The sequence below is a fragment of the Amblyomma maculatum genome, chromosome 3 (genome assembly GCF_055883805.1).
Source record: "Amblyomma maculatum isolate TAMU_Amacu chromosome 3, ASM5588380v1, whole genome shotgun sequence".
Taxonomy (NCBI): Eukaryota; Metazoa; Arthropoda; class Arachnida; order Ixodida; family Ixodidae; genus Amblyomma; species Amblyomma maculatum.
This window is the reverse complement of record NC_139346.1, coordinates 122,294,701-122,311,417: the sequence shown is the minus strand read 5'-3', so window position 1 is coordinate 122,311,417 and position 16,717 is coordinate 122,294,701. Positions and strand designations below refer to the sequence as shown.

General features: G+C 47.1%; 1 protein-coding gene and 3 non-coding genes across 7 annotated transcripts in view; 1 reads left to right on the top strand and 3 right to left on the bottom strand.

Moving 5' to 3' along the window:
- Positions 1 to 16,717, bottom strand: part of LOC146195897 (cholesterol transporter ABCA5-like) — a 125,027-nt gene that overhangs the window by 44,790 nt on the left and 63,520 nt on the right. The window lies entirely within an intron of this gene.
- TRNAE-UUC (transfer RNA glutamic acid (anticodon UUC)) lies at positions 597 to 668 on the bottom strand. Its single transcript has one exon. It is a non-coding gene; the product is annotated as a tRNA-Glu (tRNA).
- Positions 11,173 to 11,244, top strand: TRNAE-CUC (transfer RNA glutamic acid (anticodon CUC)). Its single transcript has one exon. It is a non-coding gene; the product is annotated as a tRNA-Glu (tRNA).
- On the bottom strand, positions 15,529 to 15,600 carry TRNAE-UUC (transfer RNA glutamic acid (anticodon UUC)). Its single transcript has one exon. It is a non-coding gene; the product is annotated as a tRNA-Glu (tRNA).

Here is a 16,717-nt window from a genome sequence, read left to right as displayed (position 1 = left end):
AAATCAAGATGCTGACACGCCGTTGAGCTCTGCGGCAAAGAGTCTGCCTTCATTATTCGAAGAGTCGGGAGTGCTGCGGACGTGTGCAGCGCAAGCCGCATTGATTGCACGCCAGCGAACCGGAAAACATAGAAAGCAGCCAGCGCTCGTTCCGGTAGGTAGCTTTCCAAGGGTAAAGCAATTATCTCGGTACGCCAGTCCGGCTTTCGAAGGGTTCTGAAAGGACGGTATGATGATGCACAGCCGCCAATGCATGAGCCGCTGCAACGACCTTATTACATACACGTGCGTGCGTGTATATCTATAAGCATGCAAATTAGGCTTTCTTGGCCCGCGCTCATGAAAAACAGTTATCTATTATTTCCAACATGGCGTCTCAATATATCCAGATTAATCTGTAGAACTAAAGGAAATAAGTAACGCGTCACAAGGTTAATTTTTTCTAAGGCCAGAGTTTTTTCTACCACGTGAGATGCTTTCAGGATCAGAAAAAAGACACCAGGAACTAGCTAAACGCTGGATTTATCCTATACACACGCACGAAACAACAAAATTGGGGTGTAACGTCAAAGGGGTAAAAATGTAAAAACATGCGCTTCCGACACCGGGAATCGAACCCGGGCCTCCTGGGTGAAAGCCAGGTATCCTAGCCACTAGACCATGCCGGAACACACGAAGCATGCCCATAGCTATCATTTATGTACAGAAACAGCCAGCGCAATGTTATCTACGTATTTCCGCAGTTTCAGCCGTGGTTGATATCTGTGTAGGGAAGCGGCGGGGTGTGGAAATTGGCGAGCATTCAGACAATGCATTTTTTTTCCCTCCCAGGAAAGGAATGAAGTGCTGCCAAAAGCCGCCCTCATTAGTTTCGTCACTCGAAAGCAAAGGCCACTCAGAGCGTTTAAACGAACTCAAGTAGAGAAGGACATGACAAAGTGAAGAGAGTTGTACTATAGTGTACCTACTAGAATGCCTAGCACGCACTGTAGTTAGGGTGGCTAGAATGGTTGGTTGGTTTGTGGGGTTTAACGTCCCAAAGCAACTCAGACTATGAGAGACGCTATGAGTGGCTAGAATGGGTGACTATAGAATGGGTGGCTAGAACAGTATGATATAAGCGCCGCTGTTCTCAATCCACCTACCGTCATTTTCACACACTTCGTTTGAAGGCGTATATCGATCAAAACGGCAGTTAAGCTATAGTTAGGCTGGGCTAAAGTTATTTTTTTAAGACAATCGCAGAACCCGAAAATTAGCCTTTGTATAGTTCTGTGAGTGTGTAATTAGTAAGTATGCTGCATGGAGTGATAAGTATTCTGCTCAAGGGGAAAAGAACACTTTGGGAAAAGAGTGGCAGCCACATACCACAAGCATCAACTTAATTCACGCGCTCGCTTGAAAAAACAAGAGCATGTGTTTCCGCCTCTGTTCGCTGCTTTAGCTCTAAGCTCTTTTCACAGTGCGTCACCAACTTGGCCGACTGTACACACTTCCGCATTCCGCTACGGTGATCCGCTTATGCGGGTTCCCAAATGAACTGCGCTGTTGCTATAGGGTCACTCCGACTTTCGCGTTGCGAGTGTTTCGGCTAGGGACCAAACCGCGCTAGCTTTTCATGAATTGCAATCGCGAAATCAATATACACAAGAGTTTTTGGATGCTGAGTAAATGTGTGCTGTGTTGACACGTTAGCTGCGCTGTTAATTTTCACGTCGCGAAATCATGTAGCGCGATCAACTACGACAAAACACAGCATATGAACGCGAGAAGTACTCCCAAAAAACACTTCTTTCGTTTGTTTATTGTTCCTATTGTCGAAAAAAAAAAAGAATAAAAAAGGTCATACGTTTATATTTTTTTTTCTGAATTTTCACAGAAATAAATTCTTAACATGCTTCTCTGAAAAAATAAGTATATTTACAAAGAAAGTTCTTCATGCGAAGGTTTACTGATTTAACTGCCGAAAATGTGCCGGAAGTGAGCTGCTCACTGAAGCTGAAAATTCGCCACGTGGTATGAGCCCTCCCCCCCACCCCCCCCCCCCCCCCCATGTGTACGTGTCTTTCAAAAAAAACAAGACAAAGCGAAGCTTGCAGGTCGACACCACATCGCGATCGGTGAAAAGGGAGCAGGATCGCTTACTGGGCGGCAACATGTGTATATTGTTTTTTTTACTTATCGCGCTGTAATTATTTTAATCTTTTTCTCTGCTGCCCTATAAACAAAAGTTGGTTTAGGCACTTAACTGCAGGAGAACCGGTGATAAACATTATTTAATTACCTCCGTCGCGGTGACCAAGTGGCTAGAGCGTTCGACTTCTGAACCGGGCGAAAACGGTTCATTTCTAGACGCGACGGCCGCTTTTCGACTGAGGCGAAAAGCAAGGCGCCCGTGTAATGTGCGATGTCGTTAGGTACGTACATGACCCTTTACTGCAATGTCCCGCACAACCCGTGTCGCTTTGGGACGTTAAATATCAAATCAAAGCAAGCAACCCTTGTTGGCTATGCTTTCGAGCAACGTCGTGTTCTATATCAGGCGGCTGTCGCACTACGGCTGCATGCTACTTGGGCACCACCTGTCACCGTACCGTGCACAGCGTTAACAGATTTTCGTGACACGAAGCAAGCTTCCAGTAACTGCTGACAAAACCTTGCGATATGACCTTGCGCAGAGAGACGACGCTTCTGAAGTCCTTGAAAAAAAAAAAAAAGCCAGCTATTAGCACGTCGGATGGTGTTCTGCGCTGTAGGAAACAAGGCCAGCGCACATCTGTGTGGCAGCCGTGCTGCCACTGCACACGTGCCGCCAGGTACGGCTCCAAAGCCCGTGGAAAAAAAAAAACTATGCTCCCGGGCGGTGCAAAGTGAACGGACCCTGTACACGCGCAGACTGTAGCGGCTCAGGTCGATGCAAAGCCCGGGGCCCAGGTTCCCTGGGAAACCGCGGCTCGAAAAGGTGGACGCCTCGATGCGTGCAATCGGGAGAACACGCCCCGCAGTCGTGGGTGTATAACGTAAAGCAAAAGAGTGTACTGGCCTGGTTACTTTGTGCAAAGAGATCGTACCGATTGCGCGCGGCTGGTCACTGAAACACGGCAACGCGTCGTCACGCATCTCATCCTGGTCTCCAGTAAGCTGTTCATCGCCCCGGGATACGTCGATTTGTTTTTCTTTTTCGTGCTTCGCCAAAATTTATCGACCTAGCTGATTGCGCAAAAACATAAGGGCAAACTAAACGACGAAAACGGGCAAAGGCAGAGTGTTCAGGTCAATAAAAACTGCGCCTTTGGCTTGGTCCAACGTAAATTCTTCAAATGTGAATGGTTCGCGCTTACCGGGCTGGTTCAACAAGCTATTAACATTGCACGCCATCTAGTACTAACGCTCAAACTATTGACCCAAGCTCAAATACTATGAAGAATACTCACTATATGTTCACAGGTTGCTACCTTCTCTTTCGGCTTATATCATAATTGACACTATGACATGTGCACTAGCGCAACGAGGATCGGTTGAGGGAGTTCACCCGTTGGTGTGTGCGGCTTAATTGGTTTAGTTTATACAGTTTAACGTTCCAAACAGAGCAACACCGGCTGTGTGAGGCGACGTAGTAAAGGGCTTCGGAAGCTTCGACGACCTAGTATTGTTAACGCGCATTATCATCGCACAGTACACTTGCATTTCCCCTCCATCGAAACGCGGCCGCCACGAGCAGAATCGAACCTGCGTCTTTGGATTCAGCACTCGTGCATACTAAGCATTTGGGTGATCGCGGGGCTGCTTTAACCAGTAAGTCTGTTACAGCGGGTGAGGGGTGAATTATTTTTCTCCGTTTTCACTGGACTGACCAAGTCGGTGACGAGTACAGTGTAAACGCAATTTAGCCCAGTTAGCATTCATTGCCCTCCATCGATACAAGTCCCATCGCGGTTGACAGCATCTGACCACGAGTAAAAATTGCAGAAGCACATTATACGATTGCGTTCTTTCACGCACGCCCCAAAATGTGGCTCACACAATCCACGGTTACCCAATATGTCCGCTCGCGAAAGAACCTGCCAGATTTGGAGTTTGAAACAATGTGAAGTCGTATAAGAGCCGGACAGTTCGCCTCTGTGCGCAATCTTCGTCACTTCAGCTTTCATCCGTTTACGCCCTCCTCACACACGTATACAGTAGCCGTACTATAGGTTCAAGAAGTTCGAGCTCCTATATCTGTATGTTAGGCGAGCCCTAAGCGAAGTAGTCGGGACAGGAAGCCAGATTTTGATTCTGGGCCGGACTGTGTTCACGTGGGTTAATGCAAGCGAATCGAGACTCCAAGGGTGTATGAGCATCTCGACTAATTGGCTCTTGCGCGGCAGAAACCTGGTCAAAACACTTTTACGTCACCTTGTCGTGTAGGTTGTCGGTATGAGCCAACCAGGCCAGTGTGTCCAGGGTCTCCCTAAGCCTGACTGGCCAGATATATTGGAGTTAGCGTGCGTAATTAAAAAAAAAGAAATAAAAATAACGTTTCCCCGCCTGCACCACCAAATGCACAAGGCTAGCCATATTGGCGGACACAGCTCGACAGGGCGACTGGACCCGCTCGTCGATGCTCAGGAAAACGCTTAGAGCTCAGTGCCGGTCTGGCGAAGGCGGCCGAATGTTTTAACTACTGCTTCGGGTACTCATTGCCTTATCTCGATGAACTATACAAATAATTCACTGGCGAGAAAAAAATATATATAGAGAGGGACGTTTCATTTTAAGAGTAGACGCTATATAGCGCGCTTTTAACTCGGCCTTTTCATTCCTAAATTTTCTTTCTTTTTTTTTTTTTTTTTTTTTTGGGGGGGGAAGGAAAACGCAGTACCCATATCACTTCTCAGTAAAAGAATAAAAAAAAAAGCAATTAGGGAAGGAAATGCGCAGTATCTGTTACGCTCTATTGTGGACAGGTAAACCACGCCGTAAGGGAAGGGACACCACCTCAACTAGAGGCCTCTATTTTTCCTATCACGTTGCGTACATTTCCGACAACTCTCGACAAATCCCGTGCCGAAACTGGGGTAGGGCGACGTGTTTTCGACAGAATGAGCTGTATAAGCTCGCGCGTAAAGGAGGGTACGGACACGTCCATACAACAAAACGTTTCACAGCACTTTTGTCGTTTAACGACGACAGTACAGCTGTAATGAAACTCATCATTGCCAATCAGAACTGGCAATTAGCGGTTGCTGTGTTTATGTTCGTGAATTAAGCATATATCTGGTCATATTAATAAATACGCACTGAATAAACTGTGTCCATTTTTTTTTTCTCTTAGAGCGCGGCTGTTGAGCGTCTGTTCACGGCTTGAGCGGCGTATGTTTTCAAGCCAGTACAATTAATTGGCCAAATATTGGCACCGTGTTGAGATGCTCAGTTAACAGAGCCTGTGCATTACAAACATGGCAGCAATATGTTGGGCCGATTGTTAGTGCCGGCTGGGATGTCTGCGCCGGCGTAAGCGAAACTGCATCGGGTGTTCTATTATGCCTTCAGATTCGGAGCTTGATGAATATGCAAATTATCCGCGGTGAAATATATTTGAACACCGTGGTTTTAGCTGAAGAATAACGAGCCCATGTACATACGTCTCGCACACGCCGCAAACACGGCGGAGACGCCGGCAGGTGTCAAAGTGCTTCCCCCCCCCCCCTTTTTTTTTTTTTAGCAACTGCAGAAATATTTAGCGCCCGTTGAAGGATGGTTACGGGGGATAGGATAGCGTAGGCTCAAACTGTACAGTCGACGTCACCCTTGTGTACCGCTCGGGCAGTGCTTATCCCGCAATAAAAAAAAATTAAATAAAAATCAGCCCACGAATTGCGGACAAAGTGCTCATGCTCATCTTCATCACAGGTCTGTGTGGATCTACTTCCTTAGAAGCATTGCTTGTAAAATGTAGAAACTGTGACGAGGTATCGATTTTTATGCGCCGATCGAGCGCTCTACATAGGGGTGGCGTCGACTGTACATATATATAAATAAAAGTCCATCAGAATTACTTACCGCAGCCTATTGCAAAAGTTAGAATAGCTGTCGACCTGCGCTCTCATTTCGGATTACCGAACAGTGTAATAGCCATTTTTGCTCAGTAAAATTGATCTTTTGTCGATTTTTAACTACGGTGTTGTTTTTTCTTCAGCAGAAAAAGTCGTATTTATTGTTAACGAAATTCAATATTAAAGTAAAGAGCTTGTGTTCAATGCCACTCCGTTACAAATCATGACGTAAATATTGAAATGGAATCCGCGATCCTTACTTAGAAGTGGCGACGTTGTACCATATAGCTTCAAGGGTCCGCATCCACGTGATAGCCTCCCCCAATAACCCTCTGACAGTTCACTGCGGATCCCTACTAAGGTTACGCTCCAATTAGACAATAAGCTAATCGGTCCCTATTGTACATCACTTGCCTTATCTTAAGGCGAAAGCTTTTATAGGCTCATGATTGTCCGCTCACGAGAAGTGTCATAATAATAATAATAATAATAATAATAATAATAATAATAATAATAATAATAATAATAATAATAATAATAATAATAATAATAATAATAATAATAATAATAATAATAATTGATTCATAGGAAGGAAAAGGTGCAGTATCTGTCACACTTTCTCTGTGGACACCTGAACCACGCCGTAAAACTGATTTATTTGTAGGAAGGGAAGGCGCGGTAACTGTCTCACTTGTTTTCTGCGGACACCGCAACCGCGCCGTAAGGGAAGGGAGGAAGGTGGGAGTTCAAGTGGAAAGAGAGAAAGAGGAGCCATAGTGGAGGGCTACGAAGTAATTTCGACCACCTGGGGATCTTTAACGTGCTCTGACATCGCACAGCACACGTACGCCTCTTCGCTTCGCCTCCATCGAAACACAGCCGCCGAGGTCGGGTTCGAACCCGAGTACTCCGGCAAAGTAGTCGGGCGTCTTACCACTGCACCACCCCGGCGGGGCGAACGCCGTAAGGAAAGGATTTAGGAAGGTGGGAGTTAAAGTGGCAAGAGAGAAAGAGGAGCCGTAGTGGAGGGCTCCGGAGTAGTTTCGGCCACCTGGGGATCTTTAATGCGCTCTGACATCGCACAGCACACGGACGCCTCTTCGTTTCGCCTCCATCGAAACGCAGCCGCTGCGGTCGGGTTCGAACCCGGGTACACAATTATTCGCGAGATTCCTCTACGCCGCTTCTCTATGGAGGCGAAAAGCAAGGCGCCCGTGTGCTGTGCGATGTCAGTGCACGTTAAAGAACCCCAGGTGGTAGAAATTTCCGGAGTCCTCTACTACGGCGCGTCTCATAGCCTTAGTCGCTTTGGGACGTTAAACCCCACAAAACAGACCAAACCAAACCGATTCTCGCATTTACGAAGTTGACCCCACCGGGCGATGATCCAGGCGTCCGTGCGGCGCCATTCATTTGCCGCTTCCTCTAACGCCGCACCACACAGCATACAGAAGCAGTAGGCATCAGCGACGCAGTAGCACAACAGTAGCACAGTAGGCATCAGCGACGCTTCAAGTTGGCTTACAGGAAAGAGAAGACGCAGTATCTGTCAATTATCCGCGGACACCTTAACCGAGTTGTAACGAATAGGAGGGGGAGTGAAAGAAGATGGGGAGATAGAGGTGCCGTATTTGAGGGCTACAGACCACAGCGCTAGGCTTTCGCCTCATCGCACTTTGGTGGTCCAAAGTGCGCCCCAGAATCTTAGAGAACAGTTTCATAATATCTACCCCCATAGGAAAAAGCCGACCGACATTTTCAAATAATATCAACGTTGCACGCGCAGAAGTCCTTTTGGCGCAGTCGGCGTGGAAGTCTGTCAGAGATGCCGTTCTGGACACACGGTATGTGCAGTCCATATATTCGAAAGGAAATTGGTATTAGCATCGCATATCACTCAAGAGTAAGTACGGTTTTATACAATGAAATCAAAATTCTTGTGCAGCTAGTGAAACTGCCAGAGCGATCGTGAAAACATTCTAGAAACAGCAGGTGATCGCCGTTTGCGCGGCACCGTCACCTTGAAGTCCCCGTACTTGGAGTCACAATGCAGATGCACTTGCTACACCGATACTGGTTTGTGCACATGTCTTGTGGTAAGCGGCCTTCTCAATACGCTTAATCACGGGCTCAAGTTAGCTTTTCAAGACAGTCTCCAGTATGACAAGCATTCAACTCACGCGCAACAGTTCGTTCTTTGCTTCAGAGTTACAAAAACAAACAAGCAATATGCTCCATCAGAACGGCTTACGTCGTTTTTTGTTTCTTTCTTTGCGTGCGTGCGTGCGTGCGCGCGCGCGCGTGTGTGTGTGTGTGTGTGTGTGTGTGTGTGTGTGTGTGTGTGTGTGTGTGTGTGTGTGTGTGTGTGTGTGTGTGTGTGTGTGTGTGTGTGTGTGTGTGTGTGTGTGTGTGTGTGTGTGTGTGTGTGTGTGTGTGTGTGTGTGTGTGTGTGTGTGTGTGTAGGGGGGACAAAAGGGGGCGGGCACAGTTTAAAATAACTTTTTTTTACTCACTTGGATTTCGAAATCGCCGACGAAGAAGCCTCTGTTAAACGCAGCGCCGGTCTCTGGCTACGACGTATGGAACTGCACCTCGCGTATTCCTTCGGTGGGTTTGCCGTTCAAACCCACCTGTCCGCGAAAAAGCGCCCGCGGTCAGCATCGACGCGAGTACATTCTAGACACCAATATATAAAGGAAAAACGAAAAAGAGCGGGAGCCCGAAACGCCAATTCGAAAAATGGCGCAAAATCCCCGAGCGTTTTTGCGAAAATATGAGCCGCCGCACCGCCCAAGTTTCTCTCTCTCTGGCGCGCAGTAAATAGATCGAGACAGGCACTTTCGCAACAGCCATCAAGCGTGCGAAGCGCGCTCTCCCAGGGCTGCCCTATTTCCGGAGGGCAGAACAGAGAACCACCACATTGCCCGCGTCAGCTGCTTGGCTCCTCGCAGTTACGCACCTCAAAACCCAACCCACTGAATCACTCAAAAGTAGGAACTAGAAGACTGCCGCGCCATCTGTACATTATCAGTCGAACTACGTGAGCCTGCTGCGCTTAACAACAGATATGGGCACGAGTCGCTTTGAGACTATCATAGGGGCGGTAATTTCCGCTATATTTCACGAATAGTGTGATACAAATAAATGCATTTTGAAGCGAAGTTACACACCTTCTACCATTAAAGAACTCGGGGCAACCCGCGCTTTTGCTTTTCCTTGAGTGGACAGTGTCCAAAGTGCGATGACTGCGGTGGTTGTTGAGTCTTTTCGCGATCTTTACCGGACTGTGGTTGACTGCTTACGGACTGCTTACTGCTTACTGCTTACTGACGCGGAGTGACGGGCGCCACCTCCGACGCCATTGTTCACGCCACCTCTCGCGCTACCTGTTCAAGCCACTTGTCGCGCCACCTGTTGCGCTGTAGTGATACCGCCCATTGGTGCTGCCATTGGCGTCATGAGATTAACATTGATGACGTCACGCGGTTGATTAACTAATTGCAATCAGTCGATTGTATTAAAATAATTAATCGCAATTTCTATAATTTCAATTAAATTTTTCAATCAGTTCAATAACTATTTTTTTTAATTGACCTGCGTTGCTGTTCGATTGGTTAGCGAAGTTTTTTGGTTTATGAGGATATGCCATTTGAACAGGCTGAGTGTGACGTTCTGCGAACGGATGGACGCACGCACGGACGCACGCTTATGAGCCTATAATGGCTTCAGCCTTAATCCCAACCTTGGCCCAAACTCGGTGACGAAGCTTTGTGTTTTGGGCCAACCTATTGCTTAATTCGATATGATGGGACTATCAGAAATTACTAGCGAATTCCTTTGCAAGTCGCTCTGGTCATGTAACTGTCACGTGACTTGACGATGCCATCACTTTTTTAAGTCGTCCTGGCCATGTGGCATGCGTGACCACTTTTTGCCTGTTAGCTTAGTCATGTGATCGAATGACGTTACTACTTTTTGCAAGCCTTCCTAGTAATGTGACCTCCACTTGACTTGATGACGTCATCGCCGCTTTATTTGCAACATATCACTCCCCTTTTCAGAACTCACCCATGACATGACTGTTATGAAAATATTGACATCATCACTTTTTGTTGCAAGTCATCGTTAGACTGTCATAAGAATACTAACATCATCGATTACTGGAGTAGTACTTATGTACTACTCCACTAATCTATTCCACTAATTTTAGAATTCATGCTTGTCATATTGACTAATGACACTAACGATTACAATTTACAACATACGTCGCATTAACTTCATGCTTTTGCACAATCATCCCCCCCTCTCCTTTCTCAGACTTTTGCGATCACGTGACTGGGACCACTTTTCGTGGACACATTTTGCGGACAGCCTCTACGGACAATTTCCGGCTTCAAATTTCACGTCTCATGAGCCATATCAGGCTTTCGCCTTAAAATATAAATTCTTGAGTTGAATATGGCGAAGCTAGACATGCGCGTAAACAAATAAACAGCTCGAAGCGACGCGATACGCGTGCGTGCAAATGGCCGTGTTCTTCAAGTAGCGTTCTTTTTTCAGCGCTTCGGTGTCGTTCACGGGATGTCAACTAGTCATAACCCGGAACCAGCCCGAAAATAAACGCGCATTAGTAAATACAGAGAGCATCGAAGTTCTGCAGACTGAAAATCATTCTTCCGATCTTAATGAACACGTTCTAATTCTTCATCCTGCTTCCCCCTTTAGGCCTAACAATCATTCCCCTCTTAATATATACACATTCACTAATTTTTTTTCCTGTTAAACTAACAACCCAAAACTTGCCTGAGTTTGAAGAAACCACGTCTGGCGATGGGGAAACAATGTTCAGTAAACGAACATTCGCTAAAATACCCCCCCCCCCTTTTTTTCTTGTAATTTTATGAGGATTCATTTATTAGATATTAAACAAAAATATAGCGCACGCATTGTGTAAACATAAAGGCGACGTGCCCATTGTTGCGGAACCCGATGAAAGCCGCTTTACGCTGTGTTGTGCTTCACTTCAGGCATTTCAAATTTCATGCCAAGTCTTGCCAGTGAGCAGCAACAGAACAGGTTTTCGACGGCTTACTGGCGACACTCCACTAGGACTGGTTCCCTCACGCCTGATATCTCCGGCATGGTCTAGTGGCTAGGATACCTGGCTCTCACCCAGGAGGCCCGGGTTCGATTCCCGGTGTCGGAAAGTGTTTTTGTTTTTCATTTCTTTTTTTTTTTTTTTTTGTCTTCACTAGTTTAAAATTCAAGTTACCCTGTGGCTGCGACTGTGTGGTCCACAACACCCAACACATACTTCGGTGTACCACTCTGCAGCTGTCATGAAAGCGGATCGGTTTGGGTCAGCAAAACGTATGAAATGTGTGAAGTAACCACCCGATGGGGTGAATGCGCACGACCTCTCTATATTCGCTCGTGCAGTCTGCAGTGTGTTTCTAGCTGCCAAAGTGATGTATATCTTGCAGGCCCTGTACTGTACGCGAGCGAATATACATAAATTCCACCGTGTATTTGCGACGTTCATATGGGGGCTCCAGTTCGGACAGGACGTCACGGACCTCGCCGTATCTCATGCATTTGTTTCTGCGGCAAGTGGTGCTAAGGTTCATGTTTCTCCGCAACCAAAGACACCCATTCCTACAGTGTTTTGTCCAGTTCATGTTGTGCAATGCATTGCCGGACTATGTTGTGTCATCTAAAGCGATTCAGGCTATGAGAGATGCCGTAGTGGAGGGCTCCGGATTTTTCAACCACCTGGGGTTCTTTAACCCACGTGGTCTCACAGTCCGCTCATCCGAAAGTTCCTCATTTCGATTCCCGACTTGTAAAAGTAAAATTACTCGCACTGCATGCAACGATCCGCACGCTTCGTATCGTGTCATTTGAAGTTGGAGACCAAGCGCACAAAACGTGCACTCTTCGGGACATATGCACGAATCATTGCGCATACCAGGACGCGGTTCATAGCGCTAGACACCTCAAGTAGTGCGGCCAAATACCTTCCGAATGTAGCAACTTTCTACTGCTCTCAGCAATGGCAGAACGCTCGCAGATATGACACGGCATAGTTCACTGTCCCGATAGTACGGAGATAAGGACAGATATGTGGCCCATTCTAAGCTCATTCTATTGCCTCCCTTTATTTCTCTTGCCCTTCGACTTTCAACTGCAGCTTCGCTCGGACTTGACACGCGCTCTTTTTCGTGGCAGTGCTAGTCTCAAATAATTTCTTTAATGCGTTAAAATTAAAAGGCTTCACACGAAACGTTTCTACTGCCGTCAGTCAGTACCCACTAGGTAGAGAGGTGGTAGCCGAATGAGGAAGGAGGCAGTAAGAAAAAATAATAGATCTGCAGTAGAAATGGCACTGAAATGTACTGGGAATGAAATTAGTTTGAAGGGGAGTTTTCAAGCAGCTTTGATGGAATAGTTGCTTTGGCCATGTGTGTGTGTGTGTGTGTGTGTGTGTGTGTGTGTGTGTGTGTGTGTGTGTGTGTGTGTGTGTGTGTGTGCGTGTGTGTGTGTGTGTGTGTGTGTGTGTGTGTGTGTGTGTGTGTGCGTGTGTGTGTGTGTGTGTGTGTGTGTGTGTGTGTGTGTGTGTGTGTGTGTGTGTGTGTGTGTGTGTGTGTGTGTGTGTGTGTGTGTGTGTGTGTGTGTGTGTGTGTGTGTGTGTGTGTGTGTGTGTGTGTGTGTGTGTTTGCGTGCCTGCCTGCGTGCGTTAAATATTGTGCACCTTCAAAATGCTGCCCGAATGCGAAGCCGACTGCGTCGGTATCCGAAAGACGCACATTTGTTTCATATTGTGGAATAGCGCAAAAGAGACAAAGTACCAAAGAAAGAGAAGATGATACCGTTCTTCCTCGGTACCGTTCCTTCGTCTCGCAAAAGAGACGAAGGACTGAGGAAGAACGGTATCATCTTCTCCTTATTTGGTACTTTGTCTTTTTTGCGCTATTCCACAATATGAACCACTTCCAAGTAGTCCAATACAGCGTACTGTAAAACATATCTGCTTGTTGGGACTCGCGCCAGTAGAGCCGATCTGTAAACCAACATACCATGTATGGTTGCCTATATGGAAGCAGGTCGGCGCTGTGTCGCAAGCCGTGGTAGATAAGGGCAGACAATGAACCTCTAGGCTGTCTCATTTTACATGCTTAGCTGCATAGCCTCCCCCTTTTTCCCGTTTCGAAGCAACACTCTGGTGCCTGAAATCCTGAAAGGGTCGAGTTCGAACCCAACCACGGCGGCTGCGTTTCGACGGAGGCGAAACGAAGAGGCGTCCGTGTGATGTGCGATGTCAGCGCACTTTAAAGATCCCCAGGTGGTCGAAATTACTCCGTAGCCCTCCACTATGGCTGCCCTTTCTCTCCTTCCGCTTTCACTCCCACCTTCCTCCCTCCCCTTACGGCGCGGTTCAGGTGTCCACAGAGTGTGACAGATACTGCGCCTTTCCCTTCCTATGAACCAATTTAATTTAAAAATTTAGACTCGCATTTTACACACACGTACACTGATCTCTCTCAACATTTCCTTTCCCTTCACGTGTATACATATATGCTTTGGGTTCATTCGCGGCCGCGGCGGCCGCTTGCCGATAAAGGCGCAATGCAAAGCACCTCTGCGCTGTGGGATGTCAGTTTACTTTAAAGAGCCCCATGTGGTCGGATCTATCCGCAGCTCTCCACTACGGCGTCTGTCATAGCCTGAGTTGATTTGGGTAATTTGGGACGTTAGATCTATTAAACCAAGCCAATTCGTTATGGTGTTCTGCACGAAACGCAAATACATTATACCTCGTTGATGTTTGACAGTACTTCTCGAATCTTGCCAGTTTGGAACGCACAAGTAACTGCGCCGTACATCGGATGAGTTGCAGAGTTTCAGGAAATATTCTATTACGGGCTATTAAAGGTAATCAAGGTTCCAAGGTGCATGCAGCCTCCCACGCCAAGGAAATTTTCCAAGGTGGCCCACCTGAATATTTCAGTCACGACTGGGGTTGGCCAGTCATCGTGAAATGCGCCGAAGCGGGCGTGTGAAGCCATTTGCCTAGAGAACGTGCATTGGTATATATATACCCCTCTTCTACATCGCCTTCTATATTAACTCGGTGCCATTCTCACCGCCGAAGGCTTCGCTTCCTTCATATTTCATGCTTCTCCAAGGTATATTTTAGGAAACGCGAGACCTCCAGCACGCTCGTCAAAGCCCAAATTTCGGGGCTTCAGAGAGGGTCAGTTTTGGGGTGGAGACAGACACTTCCTACGAACACCTTCTGCTACCCAAGTGTATGGAAAAGCACTCGAGGATATCTATAAAGCTCCGCTTCAAACAAGCCGGTCGGAGGCACTGCCTGCGTGACCCAAGACCTGCATGCCTTTGCAGTGTTTGTTCTATAAGCAAGCAACTAACTCGTGGCAAACGCTCCCTTTCCTCCTCTCTTTGTATCTTGATTATACCTTGATTGCTGCAGGTACCGTAACGGCGCACTTTCTACGTAGACTGGCGGCTTATTTCCGGACCCGCTGTAGCCCACTGTTGCCGTTTGTATCGCACTCCGGGCACTATATTCCAATAACCTGGACTGTATTTACAATCTAACACCTCCTGTCTCATGTCCACTTTAAACTGACAATTCTCAATACTTGCACCTTCCTTTAAGGCATTTATCTAGAACGGACCATATCTCAGCCATTTGTCAACATGTTACAGCCACGTACAAAGCCACAAGTGCTCTTTTCGGCAGGAATTTCGCACGTTTGGATTGCACAAAACAAGCAGCTGCGCCATATCCCACCATCCCCCGTCAGGAGATTCCCGAACCGGATGAGAGCGCCGACATTCCTTAACTGGATGAGCCGATTTAAGCTATTTCGATCTCTCCAGGGTCTAAAAATAGCGCACGCTGAGACAGGCCTCAATTTTTCACGTCCGGGTGATGTAACGCTCCCGGCCTGGCGTCGTTGTGAAATCGTCGCGGCTTAAAAAAGAAGGGGGCGTATAGGGCTCGCGAGTTTCGCAGCGGCGCTAGTATGCCTTCAAAGTTTATTTCGCTTAAACTTATCACCCGAAACGGAAAGCGCATCTTTTTTGTTTCACGCAGAAAACTGCACATTTAGTGGAATCCTCTTTTGGCTGAAGGAGAACAGGTCTCACGAAGTTGCGGACAGGAAACAAGTTCCCCCTTTTTCACTTTTTTTTCTCCATGAGTGAATCTTGAGCCGCAATAAGTAGGACACGTACGTCTCCCCCACCCCTCCCCCTTTTCTCCGTCCTTTTTCACACAGGCGCACCCACAGGGTAACGATGGGGTCTGCTTCTAGCCAACGATCTATAAAGTGACCGATGTCACATAAGCTGATTGAGAAATGAGAAAATGCAATCAGATCTTGATGCTGCACACACGTGACTTTCAACCTGACAGCGACAGTAAAAAAAAAAAAAAAAAAAAAAAAAAGAGAGAGACCGCTTCCGACACCGGGAATCGAACCCGGGCCTCCTGGGTGAAAGCCAGGTATCCTAGCCACTAGACCATGCCGGAGATGGAAACTTTGGGGAAGCCGTTTCCAGTGGAGATCTACTTAGCTCCGGCAGTAAGTCATCGAAAACTTGTTATGTTGCTGCTTACTGGCGAAAGCTCTTGGCGTGAAATTAAAAAAAAAAAAAAAGCTATCTGGAAACTAGTGAACCGCGACAAAGCGTGAGGCGACTTTCCAGCGCTTTTAGTGAGCTGGGCTTTGCAATAATGGGCACATTGCTCGATTGGTCGGGCAAAAGCAGCTTAAGGATAAGCCCTAAAAAAATCAAAGGCTGTACTGTTTGCTTAAAAAAAAAAAAAACAACAAGAAAACAAGCCTGTAAATTTGGTTGGCGGGCTGAGGGCTCCTGTCAATATAGTATAGAACAGCACGATGTTTTAGACACAAGGGATCGCGGGCAGTTGCTGGCTAGCAGTACGCGCGTTCAGATCACAATAAGCCCAAAAACCAGGGCCGGCTTGCCCGATAAAGTCCGAGCTAAGTCCAGACTTAAATGGTGTCTTTAGAAAGACCAAGCTTATTTAAGACGGCTCGTGTTCCGAACGTCGAACGCTTCGGGTTCATGTTCACCAGAGTGGCTTCCCAGAACGGCCTCAGCAACCACTTGAGGCATTTTTCCTCGTAACACAATCTTAAGCCGCAAAAAGCAATGGCACGGATTTTACACATCTTACAGCAGGAACAGTGCCAGCGCATCCCTGTATTTCCCTAATTTCTCTACTTAGACACCTGGCGTCCTTGTGTCTTAACCAAGACAGCACTAGAGTCGTAATCATACAAGCGACTTATTCAAGTCAGAACTGAAGCCCAGTCTTGACTCCAGTCTTAAGCGGCCATGCTAGTGGCCTATTCTTTAGACTCCAGTTAAGTCTGGCCTTAGCTAAGACAGTCTTAAGATTGTTTTGTGCAAGCGGGCCCAGGTTACTGTTCAGTTGCTGTGTCGTTCCCGGGATCCGGTAAAAACGTCCCCGGAGCAAATTTTCCCGGAAGAAATGTCCCCGGAAGAAATGTCCCCATTTGCGAAGTAGGAAAAAATGTCCCCGAATGGGGGCTGAAATCTTGCGCTATAGGAAGTAGACTCGGTTTTCCCGTGGCGAGCTGCAATGATGAATAATGCGT